This window comes from Chlorocebus sabaeus, chromosome 29, assembly GCF_047675955.1.
Source record: "Chlorocebus sabaeus isolate Y175 chromosome 29, mChlSab1.0.hap1, whole genome shotgun sequence".
Classification (NCBI taxonomy): Eukaryota; Metazoa; Chordata; class Mammalia; order Primates; family Cercopithecidae; genus Chlorocebus; species Chlorocebus sabaeus.
Genome location: NC_132932.1, coordinates 20960326 through 20982864, shown reverse-complemented (window position 1 = coordinate 20982864; position 22539 = coordinate 20960326). Strand labels below are relative to the sequence as shown.

The following is a 22539-nucleotide window of genomic DNA, read 5'->3' as shown; positions in this document are numbered from 1 at the left end:
TTAACCAGGCTGGTCCCAAACTCCTGACCTCAAGTGATCTGCCTGCCTTGGCCTCCCAAAGTGCAAGGATTACAAGCGTGAGCTACTGCACTGGGCGTGATTTCTTTTTGTTACTTTGCTGAACTGTCTAGGACCCTCAGTATAATGTGTAATAGGAATTTTACAAGTGGGCATCCTTTCCTTTTTCCTGATCTTAGAGGGGAAAACACTGAGTGTTTGACCATTAAAATGATGGTAGCCATAGGTGTTTGTTTTTGTAGATGTCTTTTATCAAGTTGAGGAAGTTGCCTTCTATGTTTAGTTTGCTGAGAGTTTTTGTCATTAATAGCTGTTGAATGTTGTCAAAGGTTTTTCTATATTTATATAATCATATGTTTTTTCTTATTTAGTCTGGTGTAATATGTTGAAATAGCTTTGCATTCTTGTGATAATACTCATTTAGTCATGATGTATTATTTTTTACATGTCTTTGGGTTCCATTTGCTACTGAATCTTTTTTTATTTCTTCCATTTGTTTCCAATTATGTTCATTTTTAAAATAGATTCTTGATCATATGTATAATATTCATGATAGTTGTTGAGTCCTTATCTGTTAAATGTCAGGTGTCTCCACAGGGGTAAAGTTATTTCAAACACAAGAACCATTGCTTTAAAGAGTATCATACTTTGTTTTGGCAAGTTAAGTTGCCAAACTTATGGGTTTAAGTTGCTTGCTACACCCCATTACTAAGGCGTGAAGCCCCTGTAGTTTTCATTGAAGAATTGGGCGTCCTGTGAGGGCTCTATTCTGGCAGTTGAGAACACAAATGTCTCCCAGACCTGTGTGAACTTTGGGGATCATTTAGCTTACAGTTCCTGGGTGATTCTTTGTTTGCCGTCATGTATTTTCACAACGTGCATGCTTGGCTTACTACTAAGTGTGAGACTCATTGGCCTCTATGCTGATTTCTGGAGCTCCTTTTTCATGCAACTCACTCCTCTTCTCTCATACTCTGCAATTTTCAGACTCCTTAGCCTTCCCAAGCTATGCTTGTCTTCTAAACTTGACAAGGCTGCCATGTTGTGCTTGATCCTCCTCATTGCACCATGGTCTAGAAGGTACCTCCAGCCAGAAAGCTGGGGCAATTTTAGGGCTTACCTTATTTGTTCCCTTCTCTTTGGGATTGCAGTTCTGTGCTGCCTGTTGTCCAGGCTCTAAAGGATGCTGCCTCATACATTTTGTCCACTTTTCTAGTAGTTAGGGAGAATGGCAGGATAAATCTGGATCCAGTTACTCTGTCGTGGTTAGCAGCTGAAGTCCTTTGGGTGAGTATGCTTTGTTGGTGGTTCAGAAAGTTTCATTACAGGATTCTCAAAATCTTTGGGAATATAAATAAGAAAGAAGTATTTGTTGACTATCTTCTGATAGTAGCTCAGCCATTGCTTTGTGGGAAATAACAGAAAAAATGTAGATATCTTTTAGTTGAAGAGGCACATGGTACATACCTAAGATTAATCAATGAATTGCTATGGTGATAAACAGAAAGAGAAGGATCACTATAATCTATTATTTTCTGCGCCCCCCCCCTTGGGGGAGTCTTCCAATGAAAACCAGAAAACCTGCTAGATAAATTCTAAAAGAGCTGTGACACTTGGGATCTGGTGTTTTCATGTAGAAATACTTGCTTTTGCGTTTTTGTTTCCTAGCATATATGCTTTATGTCACAAGTTGTAGTGAGTCAGTGGGTAGAGTGGTGGCTCTTTCAGGCGCATTTGCTGTTTGTTTACCATGCAGCTTTAGGTAAGTTATTTGTCTCTGAGATCTGATCTTCTCTTTTCTCTTTTGGCAAATGGTTATATGACATACCTTGTAGGGTTGTTTGTAAATTTTTTCAAGTACCTTTTGTCAGGCACCGTTCTAGGTAATGGGAATTCAGTGACATCTGTAGTTGCTGCTGTTAATCTATATCCTATTGAGGGAAGTAGAAAATAAACCAGTGAACAAACAATTGCAGTCATGTCTGGTGGTGATGATTCTAGGAAGGATATGAAGAGTACTAGCAGAGATTGGGGAGGTCAGACAAGGCCTTACTGAGGAGGTGAGATTTGAATAGACCTGAAGAAAATCAAGAAACCTAGCCACATGAAGAGTCAGGGGAAGTGTGTTCAATATGGAAGGAACATCAAGTGCAGAGGGCCTGAGGTGGGAGAATGAACAGGGAGCCTGGTGTGGCTGGAATGGGTGAGAAAGAACGTGAGGAGATAAGGTTTGTATGTGTAGCCAGAGACCAGATCAAATAGGCTCTTTAGTATGGTGAGAAACAGCTGAAGGATTTAAGCAAGGCATGACAAGAGCTGATTTCGGCTTTAAAAACTTTACTCTTGGCATAGGGAGCAGTAGTGGAAACGCAGAGACTAGTTCAGAGATTTGCAGTAGTTCAGCCTAGAGAAGATGATGGCTTGGATTAGGGTGGTAGCAGCGAAAGTGGTGAGAAGTGGTTTGAATCCATATACACTGAAAATAGAACTGATAGGATTACTTACAGATTGGAAAAAGGTTCTAAAGGAAAGAAAGAAATTAAGGACGATTCCTAGGTGTTTTATCTGAACAACTGGGTAAATGGGGAAGATGTGGAATCAGTTTGCTGAGAGGTTGAAATTGTGATTTCCCTGTTGACATGCTAAGTTTGACGTCCGTGAAATTTTTAAGTGAAGATATCAGTAAGCATATGGATATACAGTTCTGGAGTTCGGTGATGATCTGGACTGGATGTATGAATTAGAGAATTGTAGATAGAGACGGGAGAGTGGGAGGTTTTAGTGGGAATTAGGGATATATAAAGCTCCATAATAGGGGCTCATGGCATAGTAGTTAGTAATCATGACAGTCATAAAACAACCACCACTATGTATAATAATTAAAGGAAGGCTAGATATGAATGAAGGAAGATGGTAGTGACCTAAAACAATTGTCTTGCATATTATATCAAAATTAGTTAGGATTCCAAACATGCTGAAAACTTTTCTTCTCTGAGCATGATAAAAACATTAGTGAACTATATTTTCCATTTGTAGTCTCTAAGGATATTGGTGATAGTGGAAAGATAATGACGTTTTAATGTGATGCAAGTGTATTATTTGAATGTACTTCACATACACATGTATGAAGATAGTCTAGAAGGAGGCTACTGCAAAGCTGATGAGGGTAACTTTTGATCTTCTGATTTTCTGCAGTGTGTATGTTTGTCTTTATTCTTTTTTTTTTTTAAGACAGGGTCTAGGCTGGAGTGCAGTGACGCGACCTCAGCTCACTGCAACCTCTGCTTTCTGGGCTCAAGGATTCTCCCACCTTAGCCTCCTGAGCAGCTGGGACCACTGGTGTGCACTACCACGCCCAGCTAATTTTTGTACTTTTTGAAGAGATGGTGTTTTGCCATGTTGTCCAGGCTGTTCTTGAACTCCTAGACTCAAGCGATCCACCACCTTGGCCTCCCAAAGTGCTGGGATCATAGATGTGAGCCACTGCACCTGGCCCCTTGTTCTTTTTTTTTTTTTTTTTTGAGACAGAGTCTCTCTCTGTCACCCTGACTGGAATGCAGTGGTGCGATCTTGGCTCACTGCAACCTCTGCCTCCCAGATTCAAGCAATTCTCCTGCCTCAGCCTCCTGAGTAGCTGAGACTACCATGCCTTGCTAATTTTTGTATTTTTAGTAGAGATGAGGTTTCACCATGTTGGCCAGGCTGTTCTTGAACTCCTGACCTGTGTTCCACCGACCTCGGCCTCCCCAAGTGCTGGGATTACAGACATGAGCCACCGCGCCCGGCCGTATTCTTATCATTAATAAAAGGAGTTAATATTTTTTGAGGTTGGGCTCAGTTGGTGAGTTTCTAGGGTAGTGGGTTTCATTTGTTTGTGGTTGCTGATATTACTCATTCCATTATTTTACTATATATAGTCTATTGTCTTAAAAATTTGAGCCCTTAATAATTTTTTTTTTTTTTTTTAGATGGAGTCTCGCTCTGTCACCCAGGCTGGAGTGCAGTGGTGCTATCTCGGCTCACTGCAAGCTCTACCTCCTGGGTTCAAGCGATTCTCCTGCCTCAGCCTCCTGAGTAACTGGGACTACAGGCATGTGCCACCACACCCGGCTAATTTTTGTATTTTTGGTAGAGATGGGGTTTCACCATGTTGGCCAGGATGGTCTTGATTTCCTAACCTCGTGATCCACCCGCCTTGGCCTCCCAAAGTGCTGGGATTACAGAATAATCTTAATCATAGATGGGAATCAAGTAAGAGTTTTTTGTTTTTGTTTTTTTTTCCCAGAAATGAGGTTTTGCTGTGTTGCCTAGGCTGGACTTGAACTCTTGGGTTTAAGTGATCCTCCCACCCCAACCTTTCTAGCTGCTGTAACTACAGGCACACGCCACTGCACCTGGCTCTGGGTGGTTTTGATATGAGTCCATAACCGTTCCTGGAAAAATTGTTAGCACATGCTTTTGCCACCAGGCTAATTGCGGCACTATTTTGTTGAAAGAGTACTTTATGTTGCATTGTGGTGGGCAGATCTCTTCAGAAAAATTGAACTGAGCTTGAAGTTATTTTGTTTTAAAATCTGAATTATACCATAAACATTGACTTAGATTTTTAGAAGTATTCTTTTTCCCGGGTGATAGCTGTGCTAAAGATAAAGGTGGTGGATATGACAGGGACTTTTGACAAATTTGACATTTCTAGTAATTCATGAATCACTTCTAAAAACATAATGATTTGGGTGGTATTTGTGAATTAATCTGTTATCCTTATCTTGGCATTTGAGTTCTGCCTTGTCTAAGTGGGTGTGTTTCTGGAGTGGGAGAAGGGAGGTCCGTTGTGACATTGCATGGAAATAATTTCTTTTACCTTTAACAAGCTGGAAGAAAATGGTTTTTGGATGCTTTGTACACAGAGTGTGCATCTTCTTGGATGCTTTGTACACAGAGCGGCTGGGCTCAGAATACAAAGGAACTGTAGATGAGACTTTGCAGTTTGGGAGTTATTTGGGGAAAAAATATGGTAACAAGAGTTGGGAAGTAGAGTTCTAAGTGTTCATTTTATCACATGAAGCCTTAGGGACTGGCTGAGGTGCTTCCTCCCTTCAAGGATTAAAGACATGCGTGGGTCAGTGGGCAGTAATAGCCAAAGCTTTTGCTTGGGCATTCCTGCCAAAATGGTGCCGTGTGTATCCTTAGAGCGTAGAATAGTGTGTATGTCCAGTCTAGAGAGGTTTTTTGAGGTCATTTTCTAAAAGGTGTTTTCAAAAAAGTAAAGTTGCTAAAGGGAAGAATAAACTTTTGTGTGTTTACCTGCATATTATGTTCATTTACATTCTCTTAATTCCTTACAATAATCCTGTAAGATAGATATTATTCTCGCTCCCTTTTTTGATGAAAAAACTAGGGTTTAGAGATTTAAGTTTGCTTTTCAAGTCAATTACAGCTTTCATCTGGGACATTGTGACTATAAACATAACTCTAGTTTTATTATATCTGCTATAAGTCACATTTTTTTTCACTTTGATATAATTATATCCAAAGTAGCCAGCTTAAAATTCCATCTTGATCTTGGTGTCAATAGAAAATCATTGTGGTCTTCTCTTAAAGTTTTTCTAGAATTCTTAAAAACATGCTAGGCTTCCATATTTGTGCCTTGAAAGTAGCAGAAACTTGCCAATAGAATTGTATTTTCCTTCATATACAGAAGCTTTGTGGATGGACATTAATAATTAACATTTACACATTTGTTCACGTCTTCAAAGTGTTTTACATTTAATTAGTTCATGTGTAACCTATATAGGAAGTTGAAAAACCAGTTTTTTAGGTTCATTTTAGTAGTACTGAAGTGTTAGCAGAAGAAGGAGTAAGCAAGCCCTCAGTAAGAAAAATACAGGTGTGCACCATGAAGTTCTAAAAATCTTTTCTTACCCCCCTAGCTTTCAGCCCAGTTTGGCTCATATCAAACATGGATTTTGGGTGCATATCTTCTGCGTAATGCAGGGGAGTGGATTATGTGGACCCAACAAAAGACACAGGTGGAATGGTTGGGGAAAGACCTGGGTCATGTAATGCAGCTTTCTCTTCGTAGTCCCTTAAATGTGAATTGTCTTTGATTCATCCATTTGAGCATTTTGAAGGCCAGGATGTTGTTGGAGCAGAGACTCTGGCAAATGAATGGAGCATGCATGTTAATTTCTGGGGAAGAAATCTTTTATTTTTAACTCGTGATTTAGGAAATAATAACTCTGTAACTAGATACTTTGCTAGTTTCCTCACTACTGCTTGTCACCTGACTCCATCTCCTCTCCTCCCACCCCCTGGTAAAATGGCTTTAACTTGGCAAGGTTTGTAGTCAGAAGGAGACAGTAGTTCCAGTTTAGCTGGGTTCTGTCACATAATCGACTGTGTGACCTCGAGCAGGTTACTGCTCTTTTGTCCTTGAGTTCTTTTGTTCTGTGAAATGGTATTTGCTGACTCACCTTTCACTGAGTCCTAGAAGGATGGCCAGAGAAAGATACAAAACTTAGGCTCTTGGACATGAAATGGAACAGAGGATATTTTCACATTAGTGAGGATTCTTCAGAGTTGGAACTACTCGTTTCTACTTTGCTTGGAGTAACTAATTTTCTTACTATTGTTGCCAACCTTATTACCATAAACATTTTTTTCTTTTTCCAATACAGTACAGTAAATAGAATTATTTGATAAATAATTCTGTGTCTGGGTAATTTCCTAAGACAGGACATGCAAGTTCCTTTTCATTATTGCTTATAGCCTATTGTTCAGAGGGACTGTTCGTTGTTCAGAGGAATCTTTGTGTAGATAACCTTGCCAGAGAAACCTTAGTATGTGATGGCAGAAAGGGGAAGAATTCTGATAGCTTGGCGTGTATATTTAATTACATTTTTGTCATGAATGATAATCTGTTCTTTTAATGGGGCTGTATAAGAATGGCCCTGAACTTTTGCCTGTATCGAATAGTGTTGTTTTTCAAGTCTTTTTTTCCCCCATCCCTTTCCTTCTCTTCTTGAAATCTGAAAATTTAAAGGTGGGATGAGTTGACTGTGGCTGTTGAACCTCTTTGTAACATGAAATACACCCAGGTTTAAGCTTATTTTTCTCTTCAGCCAAGATTTATGGTAACTTGGAAAAAATATTGAACAGCCGGACCTTGAGTAATACTATATATGAATTATGAATAATTGAGATTGTTCAATGGTTAAATGGTTAAAGTTACTCTTTTATTTGAAAGGTTGTCTGAAGGTAATGTTTATTTATCTTTTTGAAAAGGGAGACTTTTTTAATAGGACAGATTATATGTATAAAAGACAAGATAGAAGTTTTCTTTTGGAAACCTAGCTGGTTTCCAAACAATCCAATAAATGATTGTTTTTCCTATTTAGATTAGGGATTTGAGTTGTATTTTTTTTTGGTTACCTCTTTGATTTTTCCATGTTGTTTTTGCCCAGTGTTCCTTTCCTTTCCCCAGTTAATTTAGTAGGATGCACTGTCATATTGTCCACTGAATAGATGGGGTAAGGTAATAATATCACATGTCTGTCTTTCCTCCCAGATTATGAACTTCCTGAGGGCAAATTTTATCTGCTTTGTTTATTGCTGTATCCCCGGCAACAATGGCACATAATAGTTGCTTCTCAAGAAATATTTGGGATAGGCTGGGCGTGGTGGCTCATGCCTGTAATCCCAGCACTTTGGGAGGCCAAGGCGGGCGGATCACGAGGTCAGGAGATCGAGACCATCCTGGCTAACACGGTGAAACTCCGTCTGTCCTGAAAATACAAAAAAATTAGCCGCGCGTGGTGGCGGGTGCCTGTAGTCCCAGGTACTCGGGAGGCTGAGGCAGGAGAATGGCGTGAACCCAGGAGGCGGAGCTTGCAGTGAGCCGAGATCGCGCCACTGCACTCCAGCCTGGGTGACAGAGCAAGACTCCATCTCAAAAAAAAAAAAAAAAGAAAAAGAAAAAAAAAGAAATATTTGGGTTGATAGAAAGATGAAGGTTTGACTATATATGCATATATATGTATGTGTGTATATATATACACACACATAACATATACATGTATATATTAAACTTAATAAAATCCATCCTGTTGCAAATAAATGAACAAATTTTTATTTTTTCTTTTCTAGCATCAGTTTTAGTTTGATTTTGGTCAGTTTAAAGCATTCCTTTTGGGGAAAGAGAAGACACCATATTAAATGGAGGTTTGGTGATGACCAAGTTTGGTGGTAAAATTTATACAGCTCTTGTCTGGTTTTTGTGCTTGGTCCACGTAGGGTTCTGTCACTTCACATTTTAACCTCTTCAGCAACTTCATCATTGCATATGGATGGTTGACCTAAGAATGTGGGTGCGTGATGGCTGGCGTAATTAAAACACAAAATTATGATTGTAAAACATATTCAAAATAGAACAGTAGAATTGACTCTTATATACTCATTACCCAGATTCTAGCAAGATTTTGCTATTCTCTGCATGCATTTTTTTTAAAGCTTTGTTTTGATATAATTCATGTACCTTAAAATTCACCCATGCTTTACTGTAATACGTTCATCCTAGTTGTCCTGAAAATCACTACCAACTATTCTTTTTAGTGATTTTTAAATGGTATTTTTACTCCAATGTATAATACTGTAAACCATGAAATGCCTCTGTAAAACAAGGCATGATAGATTTCCAGGATATGAAACAGACAACTTTAACTCAAAGCAAATGAGTGCTGAGTAGCCTGTTTTCCTTTCAGCAGAGTAATTGCAGAAATAGGACTATAAACCTTGTATTAAGCACTTTTATATGAAATTTGAGGTTTCTGTCAAATTAGACATGGAAAATTAAGGCTGCACAAATTACTGATTTGTGCAGTTTTTTTTGGGTCCTTTTTTTTTTTTTAAGATAACTGTTTTTCTTAAGTACCAGCACAGGAATGCTATGATTTATACATAATTATTTTTGTTTTTATATCAGTAGTCTTTTGTTCACCCCATTGAATTTGGTAATTTTTTTCCCTCCGGAGGATTATTTTTTAAATGATGCATTCCCAAATATTTTGATTTTTGTGAAAGAAAATAATTTTTAAGGTAATTGAATACCTCCATAAATCTTGTATTTCCTTAATAATTTATTTGACAATGTATATAAAAACGGTGTCTTAAAAGCTTTTATTTGAAGGCCCAGGAGCAATTGATACATTGTTTTTCATAGCACTTTTTGTAAATATTATGTTTATGTCCTAAGTGCATAGATTCTTTGAAATACTCCTCTTTTACCCCCTCTGTGGTAAAGAATTGTTTTGGCTGCTTTGTCAAAAGTGCTTGTGGCCGTCTAAAGATGACTACTTTATTAGTTAGCTTACTGGGATATGTGCCCGTAAATGGAGAGTTTTCTTTCCCGAGCTCAAATAAAGGTATTGGTTCATCTGTGAGCTATCTCGGGACTCAAATACTATTTCAGAAGAAAAATTGTATTTATTCTCTCCCGTCAGCCTTGATGCATGTTGAAATCTGCAGGGACAAATTCACTAATATAATAGCTGTCATTTATTGGGAACCATTATTGATCTATTGGTAGCTATTGTTGGTCTAAGTGTCTTATGTAGATCAGGTCTTATCTCTGCAAGGAAGGTGTTTTTATGATTTTACCAGAAAAAGAAATTGAGGCTCAGAGAAATTAATAGTTAATTTTGTATATACTTCATTCAACATTTTATTTAAGGCTTGTTGTGTGTCAGGTACACTACTGGGCGCTAGGGATTGAGGAATAAACAAAGTAAGATGTAGTCACTGCCCTTAAAGCACTCATGATTTTGTTTCTTGATTGATATGCAGTAACAATAATAGTGATAATTGCCATCATTTATTACTATATTCCATGTGCCAAGTGTAGTAGTAAGTACTCTACAAACCATTATCTCGTTTTCATCCTCGTAACTCTGATTGTCACAAAATGTGTCAGTGTCCACATTTTATGGATGAGGAGACAGAAGCCCAGAGAGGCTCGACTTGCTCAGGGTCACACAGTTAGTATGTGGCTAAGTTCGTACTTGAACGTGGATCTTACTCTAGAACTCTTACTCTGCTCTACATTCCTCATTCTAGCAAGAGTTGAAACGAGTAATTATGTGAAAGGGACATCATTGTGAGCTATTATTTTGGCAGAACTTTATGTAACTTTGACTTTGCCAGTAGATTTATTTTTATGGTTTTCTACTTTATAATCTCTCATTCTAGGAGTCATCAGATTGTTATTGTGATTTATGAAAGACATTTTTAATAAGTCTTATTTTTATTACAACAGTAATATACAGTTCCTCTAGAAATTTAGGAACTATAGTCCCAAAAAAGTACACATAAATGACACTACCTAGATAAAATCGTTTAGTATAATTTTTCTTTCCAAACTTGAAAACTTGTAGAGAGAGAGTGTGTGTATGTACATGTGTGCATATATACAAGCCATATGTGGCATATTGTATGTATTCTTGAGCATAAACAGGTTATAAAACATTTCATCAATATACCTTTATATGATTTCTTTTTTGTTGTTGTTGAGACAGAGTCTCGCGCTGTCACCCAGGCCAGAGTGCAGTGGTGTGATCTCTACTCAGTGTAACCTCTGCTTCCCAGGTTCAAACACCTCTCCTGCCTCAGCCTCCCGAGTAGCTGGGATAACAAGCACGTGCCACCACGCCTGGCTAATTTTTGTAGTTTTAGTAGAGATGGGGTTTCACCATGTTGGCCAGGCTGGTGTTGAACTCCTGACCTCAAGTGATCCACGTTTCCCCTGGCCACCTTTATATGATTTCAAGTAACTGACATAGTTATTTTAATGGCTATATAGTGTTTCTTTGTATGGACTTAAGTTTGTCTTCAGTTCACCTCCTATTATTTGAATATTTAGGTTGTGTATCTTTTTTCCCTATCACCCTTCCTCCTGCCTCTTTCCTCTACGCTATTATAAACATTGCTTTGAAGAACAACCTTATACATACATCTGTGTGTCCTTGTTTGCTCTCACAGAGAAATGGAATTGTTAGGGCAAATGGTGTACATTTCAATAGCTGTTCATAGATATTGTCAAGTTGTCTACAGAAAGCTTATGTCATTTATACTTCTACTGGCAGAATATGACAGTTCTTATATATTATTTCCCCATAACCTTTAGAAAACACGTTTTTAAAGTTTTAGATACCATAATTACTAATAGAATTACTGGATTACTGGCAACTAAAGAAAAAATGAGAGAATTCTGTATTTCTAAAAGGATACGAAGAAACTCATGAAGCATAGTTACTGCCCTCTTAAGTGCTGAAAGTTAATCTGAGTTCTCAATATTAAAATACACACGGAGGAAACTTTCAAATAAAGTCACTGATATCATGTTCTTTTGGCTCGTTCTTAGTTGTCAGTTCAAATTAACTCCAACAATAAAACAGGGAAGTATTCGAGATAAGATTTAGAGATGCTAAGGAGTAAGGTCCTCTTCTACACAAAGAGCCCTGTGAAAAATGATCTGTGGCCATTCTGTTGCATATCTAAATGCATATTAGAATTAATGTTATAGCTTATTTATTTATTTATTATTTTTTCTAGAGATGGAGTCTTGCTGTGTTGACCAGGCTGGTCTCAAACTCTTGGCCTCAAGTGATCTTCCCACTTGGGCCTCCCAGAGTGCTGGGATTACAGGTGGGAGCCACTGCGTCTGACTGTTACAGCTTTTAGTTCTAGGCCAGGCTCAGTGGCTCACACTTATAATCTCAGCACTTTGAGAGGTTGAGGTGGGAGGATAGCTTGAAGTCAGGAGGCCCAGAGTTCGGGACCAGTCTGAGCAAAACAGTGAGACCCTGTCTCTACAAAATAAAAATTAAAAAATTAGCTGGGTGGTGATATGCCTGTAGTTGTAGCTACCTGAGAGGCTGAGGCGGAAGGATCACTTGAGTCCAGGAGTAGAGGTTACAGTGAGCTATGATCACACTGCCTTTACTCCAGCCTGGGTGACAGAGCAAGATCCTGTCTCTAAAAAAAATTAAAAAATAAAATTTAGTTCTGAAAGTACAAATATGTATAATCCACATATGTTTCTCAAATCACAGTTGGCATATTGACATCATGGTTTAGATAAGAAAACAAGCAAATTAAACATTGGAACCATATTCTTGACTTTAACATAGGCAAGCCTTTTTCTCTGAGCCAAAGATTAGTTAATTGGTCTTAGCTGTAATAATAATTTTCAATCATAATATTTGTGAAAGTTTTCTGTACTATAAGAAGAGCTAGTTGTGTCAGGTAGGTGTGTAAGGTGATCTCTTGGCTCTGTTGATACACCAGTTTGTCTCTGTTTTGTTGAACATTGTTAGGAGTATCTTGTTGATTTTCAGCCTATTTCTGGCTACAGAGAAATAGCTGATTAATTATCCTTTAGTAGATAATGTAATTATTATTATTTTTTTAAACAGAGTCTCTGTTGCTCAGGCTGGGATGCAGTGGCACAATCTCGGCTCACTGCAACCCCTGCCTCCCGGATTCAAGCAATTCTCCTGCCTCAGCCTCCCAAGTAGCTGGGACCACAGGTGTTTGTCACCATGCCTGGCTAATTTTCATATTTTTATTGGAGATTGGGTTTTACCATGTTGGTCAAGCTGGTCTCAAACTCCTGACCTCAGGTGATCCACCCGCCTTGGCCTCTTAAAGTGCTGGGATTATAGGCATGAGCCAGCTTGTCCGGCATATTACATCACTAGCAGTAGAAATTTGATTTATGATGGTTCTATAATAAAGTCTTGGAACATGTAGATAGTTAATTCCGACGTGGGAGGGCTTCTGTGGTCTTGAAACCGCCCAGTTTTTTATGTAGTATACATGATTGTTCAACTGTTCAGTTTCATTATGAAGTTTAGATGGTTACTTTGTTTTGGTAAGGAACCCTATGTGGAATTTTGAGGGCATCCTCTCTGCCAACCTGAATTGATCAGAATTTTTATAGGCCTCCCAAAGGACCTCTGTTTTGGAAATCTTTTGGGGCAAGGCCAGCTCTGATTTGTTTTCTCTGTTACAACCGCATTATTTGGGTTTAAATCTCGGAAGTGTGCCATTCCACTTTTTTACTGTTTCCTCCCCCTAGTAACTTGAGCTGTAATAAACTGTTTACCAAAGAAGCTAGTCATTTTTGTCTCAGTATTCTCTTGATGAACTGCCCCTTTGAGGTTGCAGAAAAGAGTAATAACAATTAGCAGGTCAACCAACAAATAGGACCTTGGCATCTAACATTTCAGAGGATTCTTCCTTAGGTCTCACTACTTTCTTTCCTGTCTTAGGCATCTGGGATTAAACAATTAGCTTGGTACATCAGTGGTAGGAATTAAATGTTTCTATGCAGTTTTTCTGGGACATATAACAATAATAATGGAGAACAAAATAGAGATTGAGTAACAAGACAGTAGTAATAAGAATGCCCGGCCGGGCGCGGTGGCTCAAGCCTGTAATCCCAGCACTTTGGGAGGCCGAGACGGGCGGATCACGAGGTCAGGAGATCGAGACCATCCTGGCTAACACGGTGAAACCCCGTCTCTACTAAAAAATACAAAAAACTAGCCGGGCGTGGTGGCGGCGCCTGTAGTCCCAGCTACTCGGGAGGCTGAGGCAGGAGAATGGCGTAAACCCGGGAGGCGGAGCTTCAGTGAGCTGAGATCCGGCCACTGCACTCCAGCCTGGGCGACAGAGCCAGACTCCGTCCCCCCCAAAAAAAAAAAAAAAAAAAAGAATGCCCGATTAAAAATAGGAAGGTGGTGGAAACTCACTGACTGGTAGAAATGTAAAGGATACATTCTGATGTAAAACATTCTATAACTGAGAAAAACTTGTTAGTGAACAGATACTGGATTAGGATTCAGTAAGCTTAGTTTGCTGCTAACAACCTTGGGCAAGTTGCTTAGCTCACCGCACCTCAATTCTCCCATCAAAAATGGAACAAATAGACTGTATCAGGTTTTTGTTTGGTTCTTTGTTGTGTTTTCCCCAAAAAGTGTCCTCAAGTCCTGGAGATCCTTGGAATTACATCAAGGGCCCAAATGGGATTGGGGAGGACATGAAAAAGAGAGCAAGTGGTGCTACACAGAGTTGTTCCACTTTCCTCTAGTTTACTTTTGTGAGTTTCCTGCAATGTTTCCTTCGAAGTCATTTCCATGGCCAAAAAATCAGTTTGGAAACATCTGGACTGAAATATGTTGAAAGTGTCTTCTGGTGCCTAGGATTTGTTGTTTATGAATCTCCATCTATTGGCTGGATATCTTTGTTCTTGGTATAAATCTTTCAGGGTTAGGGAAATTTTACTGTCTCGATCATGAAGGAACTGTATAATACAATGAATGACTGTGGTATCTGACTACTAGGCTGTGCCCTGATGTTAACTACCCATGAGGTATTTCTCAACTAAGCAATTAGAAATTAAAGTACTTTTTACCTCCCCGTGAGCTTGGGAAATCCTGATAAAAAGATACAAAGAATCATATTCCTTGCTTATCAGAACCTATTTATACTAGTTGCCCCTTTTTTTTTTTTCTTCTTGAGCTACTACTTTGTAGCATTTTATCTGTATTGTCTCACTTAACCCTGGGATGGTAGTTGAGGCTTACTAAGATTGTGTAGCTTGGCTAAACTCCCACAGCCAGGAAGTGCAAGAGCTGGGGTTTGAAACTAGGATTGTGTTTTTAAAATGTATGCATTCTTTATTATGTTTACCTGCCTTTCGTAAAGTTACAGGAGTTTTGTAGCTGTGAGACATTTTTAATAGCACTGCTATTACTCAATGTTTTTCATTAATGAAATCTGGTAATATAAGTGGTGACTTTCATTGTTCTTAACAGCTTGTTATGCCAAAGACTCTTAATATAGGGCAGAAACGATTTGATCATACTGTATATACTATTCCTTTTCTGTTATGTCCTCATAAATAAGGAAAAAATGAGAAATTTATGAGATTAGAGCAGAATGAAATAAGCTATGTTTTCTTTAATGGTTGGAAATTATTCCTAAAAGAGTAATAGATATGAAAAAATCTAAAATAAGTGATGCTAAATTTTTTAGAGTCAGCGAACATATAGAGATTAGATTGTTTTATGATCAGCATGGTGCTAACCTTGATGCCCTAAGAACAGATTTACCGTGGTGGTACCTGATGCAAAGAAATTGGGCATTTTTTTCTTCACAACATAATTTATTGCTGGACACTGTAAAAATATCAAAATGTGATGGGCATTAGTGCTACTCACTATAATTTCTAGTTCTCCTTTTTGCATGTAGAATTCACATTTCCCAGCTTATTTCAAGGTGGCATGGTCTTGTGACTTGGTGTGTCCCATGGAAACGTGTCACTTTTGGCTAGAAGCATTTAAAAGCTGATGTGAGGTTGGGCGCAGTGGCTCACACCTGTAATCCCAGCACTTTGGGAAGCTGAGGTGGGTGGATCACCTGAGGTCAGGAGTTCGAGACCAGCCTGGCCAACATGGTGAAATCTTGTCTTTACTAAAAATACAAAAATTAGCCAGGCATGGTAGCGCATGTCTGTAATCCCAGCTACTCGGAAGGCTGAGACTGGAGAATCGCTTGAACCCGGGAGGTGGTTCAAGCAATTCTCAGTGAGCCAAGACTGCACTATTGCATGCCAGCCTGGGCAACAAGTGCAAAACTCCTCTCAGAAAAAAAAAAAAGGCTGATGTGAAATCCTCTCTCTCTTTCCCTGCTTTTGGGACCTGGAAGCACAAGCAGGTATGACAGTACCACATGAATAAATCAGGTTGGAATACTGCCCCAAGGCTTGAAGGATAGCTGCCTCAGAGAGTTGCCTGGAGCCATAGTGATCTTTGAGTGAGTGAGGAGTAAATTTCATTGTGTTAACCTCTGATACCTTCTGGTTGTTGTTACCATAGTATCATCTAGCTTATCCTGACTTTACTATACATATCATCAGAAATCATTAGTGTAAAAGATTTTTAAGGAGAGGAACTGACCAAGATTGAAGCATAATTACTTCAGATGCAGATAAGGTCAATAGCGTAGTTAAGGGCAGGTTTTCTCTTTTAGCTGTCACCTGTTTTATGTTCTGTCAGTTTATTCTTCTTTTAGCTTAGCTTTGGTCATATCACTGCCCCATTTAAAAATAGTAGTTCCTCATTGCCCACAGAATAAAATCTGAGTAAGGCCTGCCACAGTTTGGTTCTGCAACAACATGCTTTAAAAACTGTTCTCTCACCATAGTGAAGTATTTATCATCATGTGCCTTTTCCCATTCATGTATTTGAGAAACATATATTGATTACTTTCTGTGCCAGTGTGGAGGTTAGACCCTAGGGACACACAGAATGTTCCTTCCCATCTGTTCATGTCCAATTCTGCCTTATCTTTTCAAGCTAAATCTTGAAGGATATTTCCTACATAAACCCTGCTTAATTCTCACAGTTGGTTATAAGCTGCCTTTCTGACCTCTCAAGCTTTTCTGGCACACTGTTTCCTGTCCCAGTTGAAAAACTGTACATGTATATCTTATTCCCTTTGCTGGGCTAGTGTCACACCTTTGTGTCTTTAGTACCTAGCTCCTAGCATATGGTAGGGGCTCAGTAATCTTTACTTAATGAATGGCTGTTAGATTGTGGCTGTGTTGAAAAGCCAATGATTAATTTGCCTTTGTTTGACAAATTGTTACTATCTTTAAAGTTATGTCACCTTCCTTGCTTGCACTTACCTCCTTCTAGCTATTATCATTGTGTGTGTTCATTCTTAGTACTCAGTAGGGCCTTATGTGGCAGTGGTTGTGTTTTTTTTCATAAACTGTCTGGAATGCTGAATCCTAGCGCATTCTGATGAGCTTTCCTTACCATTGTTTAAAGTCTGTTTTGTGTTTTAAAGATCCATTGTGAAGTTTCTTAATGTGACTTCTAAGTCTAGAGCTTATGAATAGATGAGTCATGTGTTTTAATCGATTCAGGCTTAGTTTTGTCTTGGTGTCTTGCTGTTTCTGCTGATGTTTTCCTGAAAGATTTGTGCCTTTGAATCAGAGTTCTGAACTGATACTCTGGTTTCTCTTCATATCATTTAAGTCTTTCCCCTTTTACTAAAGAGCTTTGAACTGGGTAGTTTAAAAGACCCAGATTCTAGTTTAGTTTGGTTTCTAGCTCACTTTGTTAACTTTGGGTGTGAAGTTTGTATCCACAAAACAAATGAGTTTGACAAAAATCCGTGATTCACATACTGATTTTACTATGGACCGGGCGAGTTATTTGAATTCTAATCAATGTGGATACAAAATTTGGACAAAAAATTCTGGTAGAGTTGGCATAGAGTGAAGGAAACTTTATTTATTTATTTATTTATTGAGTCCTTCTGTGTGCTAGATGCTGTTTATTTGCCTTATTCACTAACCTGTGAAGGAGATTTTATCTCTGTATTTTAGTTACAGAAATATGAGATACAAAGAAGCTAGGATACTTGTTGAGCTAGTAAGGGCAGGATCCAGAACTTCGACCAAAGTCCATTTCATTCCAAAGCCGATGTTCTTTTTGTTGCAATTTGCAAACAGTTCCAGACTTTTCTAATGGAGTAGCCTTTAGGACAGATCAAAGTTGTTGTATATGTCTCTTGAAGAAAGTACTGTCTGCTGCATGTGATATTACTGGTAGACTACCCGCCCTCACCCCCCCTCCTGTTCTTGAGACAGTCTTGCCCCATTGCCAAGGCTGTTAAAGAGTACAGTGGTGATCACAGCTCACCACAGCCTCAAACTCCTGGGCTGAAGCAGACCTCCCGCTTCAGCTTCTTGAGTAGCTAGATCTACAGGCATGTGCCACCATGCCCAACTAATTTTGTAATTTTTATTTTGTAGAGACAGGGTCTCACTATGTTGCCCAGGCTGGTTTCAAACTCCTGGCCTCAAGCGATCCTCCTGCCTTGACCTCCCAAAGTGCTGGGATTACAGGTGTGAGCCACTGAGCCAGATCTAAATACTCTTTTTTTTTTTTTTTGAGATGGAGCCTCACTGTGTCGCCCAGGCTGGAGTGCAGTGGCACCATCTTGGCTCACTGCAAGCTCTGCCTCCTGGGTTCACGCTATTCTCCTGCCTCAGCCTCCGAGTAGCTGGGACTACAGGCGTGCACCACCACGCCCGGCTAATTTTTTTTTGTATTTTTAGTAGAGACGGGGTTTCACTGTGTTAGCCAGGATGGTCTCGATCTCCTGACCTCGTGATCCGCCCGTCTCGGCCTCCCAAAGTGCTGGGATTACAGACTTGAGCCCACCGTGCCTGGCCCTAAATACTCTTAAGATACAAAAAATAGAGTAGATAAATAAACTGTTTTTCTGGATCTTCGATTAAGACTGCACACCCCATGGTAGTTCAGTAATTCTCATTGTGCCTGTAAGTGTGCTTTACCATCCTGAGTGAAGGGACCATGATTAAAATTCCCATGGCATTGTATGGTTTTGTGATGTGGTTTCAAGTCTTGCTCTCTCTCAACTAATTTTTGTGACCTTGGGCTAGAAATAGCTTTTTTTTTTTTTTTTGAGCTGCAGTTCCCTTCTGTGTAAGATGGGAAAAACAGTACCTATTATATATACCATGTTGCTCATCGCTGGACACATATGTGTCCAACAAGCATTTATTTTTTGTCTGTGGTTGTACGTATAATTGGGGAGAGTTTTTTTCTTTAAGTGTAGATCAATTATGGTATACGACATCGATAGGTAGAAGAAGAGGTACTATATGCAACAGTTACTGACCTTTCCAGTCTGAATTCCTATTTAGAAATAGGAATTTAGAAATAAATGGCTAATAAGTTGTTTGCAATGTTGTTTCTTTGCTAATTTTTGTAAATGTAATCAGATTTCATAACATTTTAAGGAGAACATAGACACTTTGAGAGAAAAATGCATAATAAAAGCTAATTTGATAGTTTCTAGGGGCAGTTTTATTTTGAAATTCTTTTTAGCAGACATTTGAAACAGCATATTATGGGCTAGGCCCTGAAAGAACCAAGGGAGAGTGAAGCACAGTCCTCGGTCACAAAGAATGTGTCTCTAGAGGATAAGATCTCTGGATTTTTTGTCCTGCTCACAAAACAGAAATAATACATTTTATGCTAGTTACAAGTAGTGTAAGCTCACTGAAGAAATGTTTAAGCAGAAGGAATGTGCACCAGCCACTAGGAATGCAAAGATAATTGGGGTATAGTGAGAGAGATGGAAATGTGTTGTGTAACAGTGTTATAGTACCAACTTTGTGGTATACAGGATTCTAAGGAACACAGATGAGGGATGAGGGATGGGACAGTTGTGCTGAGTCTTTTTTTTTTTTTCAGATGGAGTCTTGCTCTGTTGCCCAGGCTGGAATGCAAATGGCGCGATCTGGGCTTACTGCAACCTCCGCCTCCTGGGTTCAAGAGATTCTCCTGTTTCAGCCTCCCAAGTGGCTGAGACTACAGGCATGCGCCACCATGTCCGGCTAATTTTTTTTTTTTTTTTGTATTTTTAGTAAAGACAGGGTTTCATCATGTTGGCCAGGCTGGTCTCCAACTCCTGACCTCAGGTGATCTGCCTGCCTTGGCCTCCCAAAGTGCTGGGATTACAGGCATGAGCCATTGCGCCCGACCTGTGCTGGGTCTTAAAGCATGAGTAGGAATTTGCCAGGTCTGGGTTCAGGAGAGAAAGAATGGAATGATGGTTCTGCTGTGATACACTGTGTGCAAAGAAACAGACGTCAAAGAGCTTGGTGTGTTTGAGCTCAGTGAGCAGTGAGGTGTAGAATTATTTCATGTGGATAGGGTGTGGTCACTGAATTAGGTTAGAAAGTCAAAATGGGGTGGGTGGAAGCATCTTCTAGTTTGTCCTCTTGAAGCAAAAGGGAGGATAATCTAGTTTTGTTTTGGACACCTCATTCTGAGAGCAGTAGAGGATGGTGGCTTGGCAGAGGGAGAAGGGAGCATTGCCTCTCAGACAAGTTAGAGGAGGCCATTGCCATAATTTAGGACAGATTGTGAGGGCTTGAAAGCAGTGAGGTTGGAGAGGAACCAGCAGATCTAATGGACATTTTGAAAGTTGAATGGATGAAACTTGGTAAGTAGATGGTAGGAATTAGGAGGTGGTAGTTGTCCAGAGTAACTGGAAATTTCTAGCACAGGCTGCTGGGTGAATGAGAGTGCACTGAGGGGCATGATTCATTCTGGCACGGGAGAGGAGTCGGCTTCCTGGAAGTGGTAATGTTTGAGTTTGGCTTAGATTATCTCATTTAAAGTGGTTCTTGATTTTGCCCAGTCTGTTTTAGAGTCCATTTATTCATCTAGAAAGTACCAACTGCTTACTTCATGCCAGTAATTGATATTTTAAGAATATTAAAAAATGTTAATTGTGGTAAAATACACATACCATAAAATTTTCCCTCTTAACCATTTACCATCTTAATCATTTTTAAGTGTAGAGGCAGTGGCATTAAGTACCTTCACATTGTCATGCAGTCATCACCAGTGTCCATTTCCATAACTCTTTTCATGTTGCAGAACTGAAATTTTGTACCCACAAAGCAGTAACTCTATTTCTCTCTCCTTTGTGTCCCTGGCAAATACTGTTCTACTTTCTGTTTCTGTGAATTTGACTATTCTGGGTACTTTATGATACCACACAGTCTGTGTTCTTGTGACTGGCTTACTCCACTTACCACAATGTCATTAAAGTTCATCCATGCTGTAGCATGTGCCAGAACGTATTTCCTTTTTAAGGCAGAATAATATTCCGTTGTATGTATATACGACATTTTGTTTATCCATTCATCCACCAATGGACACTAGAGTTGTTTCTGCATATGGGTTATTGTGAATAATGTTGCTTTGACCGTGGGTGTGCAGATATCTTTTCAGGTCCCTGCTTTCAGTTTTTTGGTGTATGTACCCAGAGGTGGAATTGCTGGATCATATGGTAATTTTATTTTTAATTTTTTGAGAAGTTGCTGTACTGTTTTCCGTAGTGGCTGTACCATTTTACATTTCTAACAGCAGTGCACAAGTGTTCAGTTTCTCTGTACCCTCACCAACACTTGTTATTTTCTGTTTTTGTGATAGTAGTCATCTTACAGCATGTGAAGTGATATCTCATTGTGGTTTTGATTTGCATTTTTCTAGTAATTAGTGATGTGAGCATCCTTTCATGTGGTTATTGGCTATTCGTATATCTTCTTTGGAGAAATGTTTGTTCAAATCCTTTGCCCGTTTTTTATTTTTATTTTATTTTAATTTAATTCATTTTTTTGAGATGGAGTTTCACTCGTTGCCTAGGCTGGTGTGTGGTGGTGTGATCTCTGCTCGCTGCAACCTCCGCCTCCCAGATTCGAGCGATTCTCCTGCCTCAGCCTCCCGAGTAGCTGGGATGACAGGTGTGTGCCACCATGCCCAGCTAATTTTTTTATTTTTAGTGGAGACGGGGTTTTACCACGTTGTCCAGGCTGGTCTCGAACTCTTGACCTCAGGTGATCTGCCTGCCTCGGCCTCCCAAAGTGCTGGGATTACAGGTATGAGCTACTATGCCTGGCCCAGTGCCCATTTTTTAAATTGGTTGTAGGAATTGTTTATGTATTCTAAATATTTATCCCTTATCAAATAAGAGTTGCTAACATTTTCTCCCATTCTGTGGGTTCTCCCATTCTTTTCACTCTGTTGATTATATTCTTTGATGCAGCTAGTAGTTATTAATTAATTAATTAATTAATTATGAGACAGAGTCTCGCTGTGTCGCCCAGGCTGGAGTGCAGTGGTGCGATCTTGGCTCACTGCAAGCTCCGCTTCCTAGATTCACTCCATTCTGCTGCCTCACCTATAGGTGCCTGCCACCACACCTGGCTAATGTTCTTGTATTTTTAGCAGAGATGGGGTTTCACCGTGTTAGCCAGGATGGTCTCAATCTCCTGACCTCGTGATCCGCCCTCCTCGGCCTCCCAAAGTGCTGGGATTACAGGCGTGAGCCACCGTGCCCCGCCTGATTCAGCTAGTAGTTTTTAAATGAACCTTAAATTATAAGGGAGGTTGTTGCTGTTATAGTAATTTTATTGAGCTCAAATGAAAGAATTAGTTTCCTCCATTTTCCTTTAGAGGAGTATGATATAATTTTATAATTTGAAAGAAGGTTGGTATTCACTTTTTCTGGAATTTTCCTTTCTAGGTATGATTTATGGCCTAGTATCTCTTGAGTAATGTCTCCTTCCTTTCTTTTTCATGGGCCTTAGGTGTGATTATTAAAATAAGCATCATGACCATGACTTGCCTGGGCTGGTAGCTCATCACCAGCTGTCCAGTTAGAAGCAAGTGTGGTCATACTTGCTTTTGTGTACCATGTCTTACAGTTGTAGTTATCTTGGGGCTGTCTCCCTACTCATGCCCTTCTTGTTGACGTCTTCACTTGGGTCATGAGAGTGGCTTCAAAATAGGTCTTCTGCTTCAGATTTCTCTTATTTTTCCTGTACACTGTTTAGGCTGGCCTTTC

The 22539-nt window shown here is 39.4% G+C and overlaps 1 protein-coding gene and 1 non-coding gene across 12 annotated transcripts in view; one reads left to right on the top strand and one right to left on the bottom strand.

Annotated features, from left to right (window-relative positions):
* Positions 1-22539, top strand: part of AKAP13 (A-kinase anchoring protein 13) — a 353478-nt gene that overhangs the window by 7666 nt on the left and 323273 nt on the right. The gene's annotated exons all lie outside the window — the stretch shown is intronic.
* LOC119620431 (U7 small nuclear RNA) lies at positions 1572-1633 on the bottom strand. The gene has a single exon (XR_005236954.1). It is a non-coding gene; the product is annotated as a U7 small nuclear RNA (small nuclear RNA).